Genomic DNA, 15,934 nt, shown 5'->3' with positions numbered 1-15,934 from the left:
TAAAGATTTTATTTATTTTTAGAGAGGGGAAAAGGGAAAGAGAAAGAGAGGGAGAGAAACATTACTGTGTGAGAGATATAGCAATCACACCCCCCCAACTGGGGACCTGGCCCACAACCCAGGCATGTGCCCTGACTGGGAATCAAATTGGTGACCTTTTCTTTTATAGGCCAGCACACAATTCACTGAGCCACAACAGCCAGGGCTATGGTTTAATCATATTCAAAATGGTTCTTCACTATATGAGATGCTACTTTTATGTATTGACTTGACTAGGCTACAATATCAAGTTATTTGGTCAAACATTATTCTGGATGTTTCTGTGAAGGTTTATTTCTAGATGTGATTAACATTTAAATCAGTAGACTTTCAGTAAAGCAGACTATTCATAATGTGTTACAGGCCTCATCTAATCAGTTGAAAGTCTTAATAAAAAAGACTGATCTCCTCTAGAAGAAGCCAGAATTCTGCCATAGGCTGCCTTCAGACTCAAACTCCAGAATCTGGGTTCCCAGCCAACCAGCCTACCCTGCAGATTTTCAACCTGCTAGCCTCCACAGTCACATGAGCCAATTTCTTAACATGAATCTCCTTCTGTCTTGACCACATTCTCTCTCTCTCTCTCTCACACACACACACACATACTATATACATATTATGCATATACTATTCATATATATATATATATATATATATACACACACACAAAGTATAATGTGTGTGCATGTACATGGTGTCCAGAAGGTAGCCAGTCATGAAATATGAAAACCAGAGACATTTATTGAAGAAGATACAAGAAACACTGTACACAGGACAATGACACATCAGTCCCCTTTAATCTAGGCACCTTGGGACCTCAAACAGTTTTCCAAATCACCATCAGCCATCCCATCGCATTTTCCTGAATCTCAGTGACAGTCTGAAATCTCTTCCCTTTCAAAGGTGATTTTAGTTTTGGAGAAAAGCCAGAAATCACAGGGAGCCAAATCTGGACTGCAAGGGGACTAAGTCACCTAGGTGATTTGATGTTTTGCCAAAAAACTCTGTACAAGATGTGATGCATGAGCAGATGTGTTGTTGTGATGAAGCTGCCATTCACCAGCTGCCCAGTACTATGGCCTTCTGAATCATCCAAATAGTTTACACAGAGGAATGTTCAAGCTTACTGCAAAATTTGATGCAGATTCATTGCTGTATGCACTCACTTTGAATATGAAAGCCACAGAGAACACATGCTCACTCAATGGCATCTACTGCCCTGCTAGTACAGTGAAGTCATCATTGTTCACACATGTGCATTCCAGTCCACTCTCCTTGGCTACCAGGTTACATTGATGTCCTGCAAACCATTTTTATTATATTAACAGTGGCTGGACTTTTTCTAGACAGACCCCACATACACAGTCATACACAGTATAACCATATTTCAGTCAATGACACACTACATCTGTAACAGTAATATACTATAAAGCCTAGGTGTGCGGCAAGCTATATACCACGTAGTTAGGTTTTTGTAAGCATAATCATGAAATCATACAAAGATGCATTTCTCAGAACATATCCCTGTCGTTAAGTGGTACATGAATGTGTGTGTGCATCCTATTGATTCTGTTTCCTTGGAGAACCCTATCCAATATACTACACAGTTTTAGATTATTCTCTGTAGCATATAAAGCTTGACCTACTAAAAAGGCTGAATTCTCTCTGGACTCTCTTTAATAGTCCCTATAGTGTTCCATATAGAGCAGGAGTAAAATATTTCTGAAACATTAATTCACGTTTCTTTACAACTAAATCTTGCCTTCTTCCAGTTTCCTAATCTTTCTGCCTCTCTGATTGTGATACACATGTAAATGAATAACAAAGTAGTAACATAAAAGAGAGAAAAGCAACACTGGCTTCATTATTCTATGGATAAATCCCAAAGGTGGTTAAAGAATATTAAAAATGGGTCACTTTAATATTATATTAATTGGTACATGAATGGCAGAATATAAAAACTTTGGTTTATTGTTTGCTCTATGATTCTAAAACTTACTCTTTTCAGTTTTCCCCCTGTAGATAGCACTCTGTACTGAAAAATTATTTCAGTCAATCATCAAAATAATATCCCAAGACCTGATTTAAAGGTAATATATTTTACACAGCATAATAGTCTAAAGATCCCTCACAAATGGCAGTATTTCATTTTCTTATAGCTAAGTAGTTTTCCATTGTATATATGTACCATATCTTCTTTAACAAATCATCTATCAAAGCAAAATAAGTCAGAAAAAGACAACCATATAATTTCACTCATATGTGGAATATAAAACTGAAAGCACCAAATAAACAAGAAAAACAAACAAAAATGCATAAACACACACAACAGTATGGTTGTTACCAGAGGAAAGGGAAGTGGGGAGTAGTAAAGGGGTCAAATATATACTGAAAGAAGAAACCTTGACTTTGGGTGGTAGGCACACAATGCAATATATAGATGATGTATCACAGATAGAACTGTACACTTAAAACCTACATGTTTATTAACTAATATCACCCGGATTAATTTTTTAAATGTAAATATACTTATTTTTTTAACAGTCGACTATCACTTTGCAAAGATTTTTTTTTTTAGATCTTTGTAAATCCCTTCTCTTTGGGAAGACATAAAATGTCTGAATAAATTAACCTACTCAAATAAGTGGACAAGCACACTCTGTTTGTCCATACTCCAGAGTGTGGAGATCTCCACACTCCAGACCAGTAAGAGGGATGGAGACAAGTAGCCCAGGTGGAGAGGACTCATGGCAAGGCAGCAGCTACAGGACCAAGGTAGGCAAAGCAGGAGCTGGTGGACTGGGCGAGGCAGAGGCTGGCTGAGCGGGAAACCCCACATTTGTATGTGGATAAACCAGGAAGAACAACTGGGGATCAAGACAGACTAAGCAACCCAGGGTAGCACTGCAGGAAAATAAAGTCTCAAAGCCTCTGAGTGAAAAAAGCTGTGGGGGTTGTGGCAGCAGGAGAAATTCCCAGCCTCACAGAATAGATCAATGGAGGACAGATCTAGGACCTCACTGGGTCCTACAAAGTACACAAACCCACCCACCTGGGAATCAGCACCAGAAGGGCCCAATTTCCTTGGGAGTAGCAGAGGAAGTGACTGAAGTTAGAAGAAAGCCAAGAAAGTGGCACTGCTCCCTTGGCTTGGACCCCTCCCCCACATGCAACACCTCAATGCAGCAACCCAGGTTGCCCCACCCTGGCAAATACTGAAGGCTCCACCCCTTACTACATAACAGGTACACTGAGGCAAAGACATATGGCCCAAATGAAAGAACAGATCAAAGCTCCAATAATAGAATTAAATAATGAAGAGATAGCCAACCTATCAGATGCAGAGTTCAAAACAATGGTAATCAGGATGCTCACAGAAATGATTGAGTATGGTTGCAAAATACAGAAAAAAGTTAAGGCTATGAAAAGTAAAATAAAGAAAAATGTACAGGAACCAATAGCGACAAAAAGGAAACTGGGAATCAAATCAATGATTTGGAGCAGAGGGAAGAAACAAACATCCAACCAGAACAGAATGAAAAAATGAGAATTCAAAAAAAAAGAAATGAAGAGAGGCTTAGAAACCTCCAGGACACCTTTAAATGTTCCAACATCCAAATCACAGTGGCACCACAAGAAGAATAGAAGAGCAACAAGTTGAAAACTTATTTGAAAACATAATGGAGAATTTCCCCAATCTGGCAAAGGAAACAGACTTCCAGGAACACCAGGAAGCTCAGAGTCCCAAAAAGGTTGGACTGCAAGGAATACACACCAAGGCACATCATAATTACATTACCCAAGATCAAAGATGTGGAGAGAATCTTAAAAGCAGCAAGAGAGTTACCTAAATAGCAGTAAGGGACCAGAAGAGGCAGGCCCACTGCTAACAGAAGTCAAATGAGACAGCAGTAACTACAGAAGCAACAGTCCTTCCATGTCTGCATTCAATAGAGGCTTACCACTCCTGGTTTCCTGTAACAGTAATAGCAAGACTGCTGTTACATACACAGCACCCATCTAAGATGTCCTAGATTAGGTACTGAGAAAAGCACTGTGCCAAGCCTTATTTAGCAGGCTTCTAATTAACTATGCCTAGTCAAATCTTCAAAATAATAATGACTTAGCTATTACCTTGGTTAACAATAACCTACCACAGTGTGTTTAACAAATATGTAAGAAAAAAGTGTCACTGATACTTTCTGCCTACTGCTATAGTTTTAAGTGACTTTAGTATTTCTACCTTAGAGGAACCCTGAGCCATTACAACCTTTGAAAATCACTTTCATATAACACTATTCTTTCAAAGCACAACTCCCAGCTTACCTGCACTGGGACTACTTCCGGGAAAGATACCAGAGTGTTTTTGTTTTGTTTTCCACGCACAGGACTGAGGACTCTGGCAGGATCAGATCTGCCAAAGGACTGTTTAGAGAAAAGACCAAGAAATCTTAGACATAGGATTCATTCTAAAGCAAGAGCATAGGTTTAATCAAAAGAAAGCCATAGAGCAAGACAGCAAAGTGTGACTTGGAAGATAACATGGTGCTTATCACTCACACTATGCTGAGTAAAACAAGGGAGCTGTAAATAGAGTTAAAAAATACTTTTCAAAACAGCTCTGTAGAATAATAAATTCTGAGGGCATGGCAGCACAAGAAGCAGCAGCTATTAGCCACAAAATAGATAGCAGCATTGGTGATAATAACCATCCTGGTGGCTATTTATACAGTACCAGAAAATGAACATTTTGAATAAAATCTATATAAAGTAGAACATTTTGAGGCCTAATGAGAGGATGTAGTAAAGTTTAATACAGAATTTGTAATAAAGGCTCATTCATGCTTTGACAATTCTTGCCTTTTTAAGTCAACTAAATATTCCAAGTGAATGTATCTTTTTTAAAAAGGTGTGGTTTGAAAAGTAACTTTCTGGCAATTTCAATTATTTGGGAAGAGTATAAATTTTAAGAAATAAATGAATACCTTTGCATTGTTCTAGTCATCTGTAAGTTAGTTGTTAATAAAGGTTTCATAAACTCTATATGCCATCAGAGGCAGTAGAATATAAACATACCAGATTCAGAGTCTGAGACCTGAGTTGGCTACCATTGATAGTGAGCCTGCATGACAACATTTACAGAGAGCTTACTACTCCACAGGTCAGTTACACATACTTTATACATATTAAGTCAGTCTTCATAACCTATGAGGCAGATCCAATGTGGAGCTGTGATACAGAGAAGTGGACTAGTGCACTCAGGATCCCTCAGCTGCTGAGGGCAAGGCCACATAGCCAGAAAGTAGCAAGCTTAGCTCAAGACTCTGAGCTCCTAATCAGACAAAGCATTTTTTAAAATTCTTCTACAGCTATTCAAGTACAGTTGTCTACATATACTCTCCACCACTCCCCTCATCCATCCATCCCACCCCCATTGCTGAACCCAACCCCTCCTTGATTTTATCCATGTGTCCTTTATAGTTGTTCCTAAAAACATTTCCCATCTCCCCCCCCCCATTATCCCCTCCCACCCCTATTCTGGTTACTGCCAGATTGTTCTTAATTTCAAAGTCTCTGGTAATATTTTCCTTGTTTGTTTGCCTTGTTGATTAGGTTCCACTTAAAGGTGGAATCATATGGTATTTGTCCCACAACAGTTGGCTTATTTCACTAAGTATAATGCTTTCAAGTTCCATCCATGCTGTCAAAAAAGGTAGGAACTCCTTTCTTTATGCTGCATAGTATTCGATTGTATAAGTGTATCATTGATTTTGGATCCATTATTTTACTGATGGACATTTAGGCTGCTTCCAGTACTTGGCTAATGTAAATTGTGCTGCTATGAACACTGGGGTGTAAAGGTTCTTTTGAATTTGTGTTTCAGGGTTCTTAAGATATAATCCCAGAGTGGAACTGCCACATCAAAGAGCAGTTCATTTTTAGTTTTATGAAGAAATTCTATACTGTTTTCCACAGTGGCTGCATGAGTTTGCATTCCCATCAACAATGCATTAGGGTTCCCTTTTGTCCATGTACTCTCCAACACTTATTCTCTGTTTATTTGTTAAGGATGGCCATTCTGATTGGTGTAACGTGGTATCTCACTGTGGTTTTAATATGCATCTCTCTGATGTCTAGTGAAGCTGATCATCTGGGCCCTCTCTATGTCCTCCTTGGGGAAGTGCCTTTTCAAGTCTTTTGCCAATATTTTATTAGGCTGTCTAACTTCCTGGAGTGGAATTGTGTGAGTTCTTTACATATTTAGAAAATCAAACCCTTGTATGAGGTATCATTGGCAAAGATGTTTTCCCATATAGTTGGTTCTCCTTTCATTTTAATACTGTTTTCTTTAGCCACGCAAAAGATTTTTAATTTTATTAAGTCCCATTGTTTACTCTTTCCTTTTTATCCTCTGCTTTAGGGGCCATATCAGTGAAAATACTGCTGCATGGAATGTCTGAAGTTTTCCTGCCAATGTTTTCCTCTAGGGCTTTTATGGTGTCGTGATTTATATTTAAGTCTCTTATCTACCTTGAATTTATTTTTGTGTATGGTTTCAGTAAGTGGTTGAGTTTCATTTTTTTGCACGTAGCTGTCCAGTTCTCCCAACATCATTTGTTGAAGAGGCTATTTTTACTCCACTTTATGCTTCTTCCCCCTTTGTCAAATATTAATTGACTGTAGAGAATTGGGTTTATCACTGGACTCTCTGTTCTGTTCCATTAGTCTATGTGTGTGTTCTTATGCCAGTACTGTGCTGTACTGATGACAATAGCCTTGTAACACAGTTTGATATCAGGTACTGTGATCCCTCCTACTTTGTTCTTCTTTCTCAAAACTGCTGCTGCTATTCAGGGTCGTTTATGATTCCATATAAATTTTTGAAATGTTTGTTCTATATCTGTGAAATATATCATTAATACTTTAATAGCAATTGCATGAAATCTATCAATTGCTTTGGGTAATATGAACATTTTAATGATGTTCATTCTTCCAATCCATGAGCATGCAACATGACTTCATTTGTTTGTGTCTTCTTTAATTTCTTTCTTCAGTGTTGTGTAGTTTTCTGAGTTCAGGTGTTTTAACTACTTGGTTAGACTTATTCCTGGGGACTTTATTTTCTTGTTGCTAGATCAAGTGGGATTATTTTTCTGATTTCTGAATCTGATTATTATGTTGATGGTGTACCAAAATCCCTTTGATTTCTGAGTATTAACTTTGTATCCTGCTGTTTTGCCAAAATTCACTTATTAGGTCAAGCAGTTTTTTTTGGTAGAGTCCATAGGATTTTCTATGTACACTATCATGTCATCTGAAAACAATGACAGTTTTGCATCCTCCTTTCCAATTTGGATGCCTTTTATTTCTTTTTCTTGTCTGAATGCTGTGGCTAAGACTTCCAATAATATGTTGAACAGAAGTGGTGAAAGCAGACATCCATGTCTTCTTCCTGATCTTAGTGGGAAAGCATTTACTTTTTGCCCATTGACTACGATGTTAGCTGTAGGTCTCTCATATATGACCTACATTACATTGAGAAATGCTCTCTCTATTCCCATTTTGCTGAGTGTTTTTTTTTCATAAATGGATGCTGTACCTTATCAAATGCTTGTGATTTTTGTCTTTTGTTTTGTTTACATGATGTTATTACATTTATTGACTTGCAAATATTGTATCATCCTTGCATCACTGGGATGAATTCCACTTGATCATTGTGTATGATCTTTTTAACACATTGCTGGATGCAGTATTGCAGTATTTTGTTGAGTATTACAGTGCCTGTGTTCATCAGTGATATTGGCCTGAACTTTCTTTCTTTGTTTTGTCTTTATCTGGTTAGGGGATTAGGATGATGCTGGCTTCATAAAAAGTTTGGGAATCTTACTTCTTAAATGTTTTGAAATAGTCTCTGAAGAATAGGGATTACCTCTTCCTTAAATGCTTTGTAAAATTCTCCTTTGAAACCTTCCAGTCCAGGGCCTTTCTGTGCCTGGAGGTTTTGATTACTGCTTCATTTTTGTCACCTGTTATTGGTATGGTCAGGCTTTCTGATTCTTCTTCATTCAGTTATGAAAGATACTTTTCTAGAAATTTGTCAGTTTCACCTAGGTTTTCAAATTTTTTGGCATACAGTTCTTCATAGATATTTCTTACAATCCTTTGTATTTCTGTGGTGTCAGTTATAATCTCTCCTCTTTCATATCTGTGTTTATTTGGGTCCTCTCTCTTTTTTTGTTGATCAGCCTGCTTAAAGGCTTGTTGATTTATCTTTTCAAAGAACCAGCTTCTTGACTCATTGATCCTTAGAATTGTGCTTTTTGTCTCTATGTCATTTAATTCTGCTGTGATCTTGGTTATGTCCTTCCTTCTATTAGCTCTGGGTGGTCTTTGTTGTTGTTCCTCGAGTTCTTGTAGGTGTAGTGTTAGGTTGTTTGTTTCAAATGTTTCTATCTTTTTTAGGTAGGCCTGTATTGCTATGAACTTCTCTTTCAGGACTGCCTTCACTGTGTCCCATGAATTTTGAGTTGTAGTGAGTTCATTTTCATTTGTTCCCAGAAACTTTTTGATTTATTCTCTAATTTCATACTTGACCCATTCATTGTTTAACAGCATGCTATTCAATCTGTTTGCATGTTTTGGAGTTTTTTTCCTGGAGGTTGGTTTCTAGTTTCAGTCCCTTGTGGTACAAGAAAATACTTCATATGATTTCAATTTTCTTCATTTTGTTGAGGGTTTTTTGTCCTATCACGTGGTCTGTGTTTGAAAATGTTCCATGTGCATTTGCAAAGAATGTGTATTTTGCTTCTTTGGGATAAAATGCTCTACATATGTCAGTTAAGTCCATTTCATCTACGGCATTGTTCAATGCCACAATATCTTTAGTGATAGTTTGTTTGGAAGATCTGTCCACTTTTGACAATGGTGTCTTAAAATCCCCTGCTACAATTGTGTTGCTGTCAACATTTTTCTTGAAGTCCTCCAATATTTTCTTCATGTATTTGGGTGCTCCTATCTTGGGTGCATATATATTTACAATGTTTATGTCCTCTTGATGGAGTATTATGTCTTCCTTTGAGTATTATGAGGTGACCTTCTGGGTCTCTTTTTATTACTCTTTTACTGAAATCTATTTTGTCTAATATGAGTACTGCTACCATAGCTTTTTTCCCCCTTTCTGTTTCCTTGGATTCTTTGTTTGTAGCCCTTCACTTTCATGTCTGTAGGTCTTTTCTTCTGAAGTAGTTCTGTTGTAGGCAGAATATGTGTGGGTCATGCTTTTTTATCCATTCAGCTATTTCTATGTCTTTTGATTGGAGCATTTAATCCATTTACATTTAAGGTTATTATTAATAGGTACTTACCCACTGCCATTTTACTTCCTTTGTACCTATATTTCTCTGTTTTAACTTTTTCCCCCTTTTCTTAAAGCAGACCCTTTAGCATCTCTTGCAGTGGTGGTTTGGGGGAGGTGCATTCTTTGAGGCTCCTTTTGTCTGTGAAGCTCCTTATTTCACCTTATTCATTGATTAACACCTCATTACTGATAGGTACTTATTTATTGCCACTTTTTCCTACCTGTTTTCCTCTCACACTCATTTCCCCCCCCCCTTTCCTAAAGCAGACCCTTTGGCATCTTTTGCAGAGCTGGTTTGGTGAAGGTGTATTCTTTGAGGCTTCTTTTGTCCAGGATGGTCCTTATTTGTCTTTCCATTTTAATTGAGAGTAGTCTTAGTTGCAGGCCTTTGTTTTTCATTACTTGGAATATTACTTGGCATTCCCTTCTGGCTTGGAGCATTTCCATTGAGAAGTCAGCTGTTGGTCTTATCGGAGTTCCCTTGTATGTTACTTCCTGTTTTTGCCTTGCTGCCTTTAAGATTCTCTCTTTATCTTAGAATTTTGTCATTTTAATTATGATGTGTCTTGGAGTGGGCCTGTTAGGTTCCTCTTGATTGGGACCTCTGTGCTTCCTGGGCTTTTATGACTTTTTCTCTCATCAAATTAGGGAAGTTTCCCATCATTAATTTTTCACACAGGTTTTCTATCCATTGTTCTTCTTCTTCTCCTTCTGGTATCCATACTATATGGATTTTGTTACATTTCATGTTGTCCTGCATTTTCCTTAAGCCCTCTTAATTCTGTCTGAGCCTCTTTTCCTTTCCTTGCTCTTTCTGGGTGGTTTTTTCTACCTTGTCTCCAGCTTGCTGATCCATCCCTCCGCCTCATCTAGCCTGCTTTTGATTCATTCCACTGTGTTCTTCAGTTCAGAAACTGTATTCTTCATTTCCTCTTAGTTCTTGTTAATAGTTTCTATTTCCTTTTTCATGTTGATATAGTTTGCAATGAGTTCATTGTAGTTTCCCTGTAGTTTTTGGTAATTCTCTGAGCTCATTGGACTTCCTGATAACTATTGCTTTGAAATCAGTACCTGATAATTGACTTCCCTCTATCTCATTTCATATTTTTTCTGAGGCTCCCTCCTTTCCTTTTGTTTGGGATGGGTTTCATCTTCACAGTTTGTGAGACTCTTCTTGTTAGCCTCTGCTTCTTGAATTGATGTGTTGTGACTCTGTGAGTTAATGATGTGAACTTCTATGGTAGGAGACAATGTGAGATTCAGTGGTGCAATACCCTTGATCTCCTGAACTTGCTGCTCTTGGGCTGTCATTCATGTTGGCTCTCTGGATGTATCTGGGTTTTGATTGTTGTTGGGTCTTTCTTTGGCGGGTCCTTCCCTCCAGCTGGTTAACTGAAGGTCACTTCGCTTACCACATCTTGCATGCTGTTGTGCATACACAAGGAGGTTGTATTGAAGGCAGTTCTTCTGTCTTTCTAAGGTTCTGAGGTTTCTATCTTGCTATTGTTCAATTGTTTGGAATAATTTCTCCACCATTTATTTGTAATTCCAGCTTGGTCCTCGGTTTGGGTTAGTGTAGCTTCCACTCACTGCTTCACCTTCCTTCGTTATTATCTGTTGGTGGTTCCTTTGTTGGAGGGATTCTTTCTTCCCACAGGTATATTGGTGTTCACAGCTCTCACCTACTCTTTTATATGATCAGTTGGAAGGCATAATGGATTAATACACCAGGATTGTATTTATGGGATTTAAAGTACCAACCTATAGAGAAGAGACAGGAGATTCTTTGGATAAATATAGTGTTTAAACATGACATTTAAACATGACATTTAAACATGACATTTCACCAAACTAGTCACTTTTTAGAAAAGGTGGAAAAAAGATAAGACACTTGTTACAGCGGGGAAGGATTGCTAGTTGAATCCAGAAAACAGTAAGCTTGTGGGAGGTCAGATTATGAGATATAGGGAGAGTAAATGATAGAAAATAGGTGTGGAAAACTAAACAAATGAAGCAAACTAAACAACAGAAGAAATCAAAAATACTAGTAAAAAAAGTGAAAATAATAAAAAATAATAATACAAATAAATAATAACTTGCAAGTTCTCTGGAATAGCAACGTAAAATCGTCTCAGTTTCTCAGTTGTTATGAAGATCCCTCTTTGGATCTGACTCTGGTCCTTTCACAGCTCCAGGTCTTATTGTATCAATTGCGGGGTGGGGGAAAGAAAAAAACTTCCTGCTGGCTTTGTACCAGCCAAGCAAATTCTGCTTGTCTTCCTCACTGCAGCAGGGTAAGGGGGACTGGGTTTCCTTTTTCTCCTTTCCTGTGGTTTTAAATGGTTGGAGGCCAGGTCTGGGCTGTACTCCTCACAGTTCCCCAGCCTCCAGCCCAGTTCCTCAGTTTGCTGCAAGGTGCCCAGTCCCTGAGGTGCAGCAGTTAGAGGTAACTCACACACCACCTTCTGACTCTTCGCTGTCCGAGGTTCTAGAGACTCTCAAATTCTCTTCAGGGCAGTTCAGATTCCCCCACTGAGTTAAGTCTTCTGGGCACTGCTAACTCCCTGAGCCCTGCTGCCCTCCTCTGTGGAGGGTGCCTCCTCTTTCTTCTTAACGAGCCAGTCCAGCCTGCAGGGCAGGAGCACACTGTGCTGCAATGGGTACAGGTGCATGCCTCTTGGGCAGCTGTCATGGGTGCACAGCAGGTGCCTTCTGCCGCTGCAGTCAGGGAACAGACAGGGGTGTGGCTGAGGCCATGGTGGCAGAGGGGGCAGAGCGGGGAAAGAAAGATACAGTCGCTATGGGAGAACTCCCTTTTACAGCTACAGAGAGCCTTTTTTTTTTTTTTTAAATCGAATTCTTCTTGTTCAAGCCTGCCGCTCCAAACAAGCGCCAGACCTCTCTCACAGCCCAACTCTCCAACCAGACCAGAGACTATCCAGGTCAGGGTGTGCCACAACCTGACTCTTTTCCCTTCTCCAGGTGTCACCTGGCTCCCAAATTTCTCTGGTAATGATCTAGCCAGTGTCTATAGTCTCAGTGGACACACACTTCCACTATGTATTTGCCAATTCATATTTATTCCCTCCAGCAACTTCAACCATCCAGGTCCATCCTGGTGCTGCTCAAACCTCCATTTGGCAGAGGAGGGAGCCGTTGTCCTGGCTCTCTTCCAAGAATCCTGTGGCCAGCCAGGCAGGCACTGGACCTGCGGCTGCAGCTGCCCTGGTCGTCACACTGGTCCCACAGACCTTATCATCCCAAAGCACTCTCCTTACCATCTCATTTTTCAATGTCCTCTACAGTTTTTGGCCTCCAATCTTTGTATATGCCTCAACCCAATGGGATATTTGTTGGCTGTTCACTGTGTTTCTCAAGGTGTTCCACCTGTGTGCAGGGGGGAAGTGGACTCTGCTCCCATCTATCTCCCCACCATCCTAAAAGTTCTGTCCAGTCTAGGTACTTCTTTCTTTCTTCATTTAGCTGGGTTCCTCGTGCCCCTTTGCCTTTATGCTTTTTAACTTTAGGGCCCTTATAGAATGTAAAGAATGACACAACAAATGTGGGAAGAGGTTTTATTAAAAAAACAGTGGTATATAGATGACAGCTGAATGTCTACAAACATGCTATGATTTTTTCATTTGACTTTATATTATAGAACACAATATTACTGATTCATAAAAAAATGTTCAGTTCATTGGGAATACTCTTATGGACACTGACTGACATTTCAGTAAATATGAACATTAAATCTCTGAGATTAAAACCTCCATTAATATGACTAGAAATCTACATTTCCCTCTTGGCTAGATTCTCAGAAACAAAATAAAATTCCTAAAATTCCAAATACACATTATATTCATCAGTTTTCACATAAGAACAAAAGGATAGGAATTTTTTTAAAGATTTTATTAATTTAACTTCAGAGGGGAAAGAAAAGAGAGAGGAAGAGAAATATCAATGTATGTTTGCCTCTCATGAATCTATACTAGGAATTAGGCACATAATAAAAAGAGTTGAAACTGAAAGAAAGCATATACTGAAGGAAGATCCTCAAAGAATCACAAGCAAGACCAAGGTCAGAAGGCACTGAGAACCATATACAGAAGGTATGAAATAGTGAAAACATACCATTAGCAGGAGTATCCAACCTGTGGCCCACAAGCCATATGCAGGTCAGGAAGGCTATTAATGCAGCCCAACACAAAATCATAAATGTACTTAAAACTCTATGAGATTTTTTTGTAATTACATATCACAGTGTATTCAATGTGTGGCTCAGATAACTCTTCTTCCAGTGTGGGCCAAAGATACCAAAAGACAGGGGACCCCTGCATCAAAAAAAATGGAGAAAAGTTCTGGCTGCAGGTGAAACTTAAGCAGATTATTAAGAGAACAGCATAGATGCCACAAGCTGGTAAATGTTATTATATCAGATCCTAATAGTCTTTCAGCTCCACTTTCCTTCTGGCCTTAAAATAACATTATTTTTCTAAAGAACACTTAACTGAGTTTATGTTCCTTATAATTAAAAAAGCCTCATATATAATACAATAATAAGATATATTTAAATATGTCACGGAAATAAAGCATGAAGAAAAAGGTCTAAGAAGTAAGTAATATAGTAACTTCCCAGTCCTTTTTTAAATTGTATTTATTTACTTTAATTGTTGTTCAAGTACAGTCCTCTTTTATTCACATCCCAGCCACCCCCCGTGCAGTGTTCCCCACCTCTCTCCCATTTACAACTACCTAGTTTTTGACCATGTGTCCTTCACACTTCTTCCTGCAAACCCTTCCCCCTTTCCCCCGAAATTTCCTCCCCCCTTGCCCCTGGTCCCTGTCAGCCTGTTCTCTATTTCACTGTGGTTATATTTTGGTTATATTTTCCTTGCTTGTTTGTTTTGTTGTTTAGGCTCCTGTTAAAGGAGAGATCATATGGTATTTGTCTTTCAACGCCTGGCTTATTTCACTCAGCATAATGCTTTCCAGTTCCATCCATGCTGTTGCAAAGGGTAGGAGATCCTTCTTTCTTTCTACTGCATAAAATTCCATTGTGTAAATATACCATAGTATTTTGATACAATCATTTACTGATGGGCACCGAGGTTGCTTCCAGCACTTGCCTATTGTAAATTCTGTTGCCATGAACATTGGGGTGCATAGGTTCTTTTAGATTGGTATTTCAGGGATATTAGGATATAATCCTACCTGTGCAATTGCTGCATCAAAAGCCAGATCAATTTTTAGTTTTCTTAGAAAATTCCATACTGTTTTCCATAGTGGCTGTACCACTCTGAAACCCCACCAACAGTGCACTAGGATCCCCTTTTCACCACAACCTCTCCAACACTTGTAGTGTGTTGCTTTCTTTATTATGTCCATTCTTACTGGTGTGAAGTGGTATGTCACTGTGGCTTTAATTTGCATCTCTCTGATAGCTAGCAATATTGAGCATCTTTTCATGTGTCTCTGGATCCTCTGTATGTCTTCTTTGGAGAAATGTCTGTTCAAGTACTTTGCCCACTTTTTAATTGGTTACTTATCTTCTTAGAGTAGACTTGTGTAAGTTCTTCGTATATTTTGGAGATTAAACCCTTGTCTGAGGTGTCATTGGCAAATATGTTTTCCCATACAGTTGGTTGTCTTTTTAATTTAATCCTGTTTTCTTTAGCCACCCAGAAACTTTTTATTTTGATGAGATCCTACTTGTTTATTCTTTCCTTTATATTCCTTGCTCTAGGGGACATATCAGTAAAAATGTTGCTGTGTGAAATAGGAGATTTTCCGGCCAATGTTCTCCTCTAGGACTTTAATGGTATCATGGTTTAAGTCTTTTATCCACCTTGAATTTATTTTGGTGTATGGTGTAAGTCAGTGCTCAAGTTTCATTTTTTGCATGTAGCTGTACAGTTCTCCCAACGCCATTTGTTGAAGAGACTATGATTACTTCATTTTATGTTACTGCCCCCTTTGTCAAATATTAATTGACTATAGAGAGTTAGGTTTATTTCTGGGCTCTGTTCTGTTCCACTGGTCTATGTGCCTGTTTTTATGCCAGTACCAGGCTGCTTTAATTACAGTGGCCTTATAATACAGTTTGATATCAGGTATTCTGATCCCACCTACTTTGCTCTTCTTTCTCAAAATTGCAGTAGATATGTGAGCTCATTTATGGTTCCATGAAAATTTTTGAAGTGTTTGTTCTATGAATGGGTGTAAAATATACCATTGGTACTTTAAGAGGTATTGATTGCATTGAATCTGTAAATTGCTTTGGGTAGTATGGATGTTTTGATGATGTTAATTCTTCCAATCCATGAACATGGTTTATGTTTTCATCTGTCTCTGTCTTCCTTGATTTCTTTATTCAGTGTTGTGTAGTTTTCTGAGTACAGATATTTCAACTGCTTGGTTAGGTTTATTCCTAAGTATTTTATTTTTCTTTTTGCTATATCAAATGGGATTTTTTTTCTTTATTTCTGCTTCTGATGTTTCATTGTTAATATAAAAAAAGTCTTTGATTTATGGATATTG

The 15,934-nt window shown here is 38.5% G+C and overlaps 1 protein-coding gene across 12 annotated transcripts in view; it reads right to left on the bottom strand.

The window, feature by feature from the left end:
- The window catches only part of MARCHF8 (membrane associated ring-CH-type finger 8), a 168,219-nt gene that overhangs the window by 116,452 nt on the left and 35,833 nt on the right, over positions 1-15,934 (bottom strand). Inside the window, exon 2 of one of the 12 annotated variants that reach the window (XM_037127462.2) lies at positions 4,366-4,464. The exons of the other annotated variants lie outside the window; for them this stretch is intronic. The gene's annotated coding sequence lies outside the window, so the exon portion shown is untranslated. The remainder of the gene's footprint in view (positions 1-4,365; positions 4,465-15,934) is intronic. 12 annotated transcript variants of the gene reach the window in all.

The sequence above is a fragment of the Artibeus jamaicensis genome, unplaced genomic scaffold (genome assembly GCF_021234435.1).
Source record: "Artibeus jamaicensis isolate MK-2021 breed Jamaican fruit bat unplaced genomic scaffold, CSHL_Jam_final contig_468, whole genome shotgun sequence".
Classification (NCBI taxonomy): Eukaryota; Metazoa; Chordata; class Mammalia; order Chiroptera; family Phyllostomidae; genus Artibeus; species Artibeus jamaicensis.
Note: the sequence above shows the minus strand (reverse complement) of the source record. Positions and strands in the feature narration are given on the sequence as shown.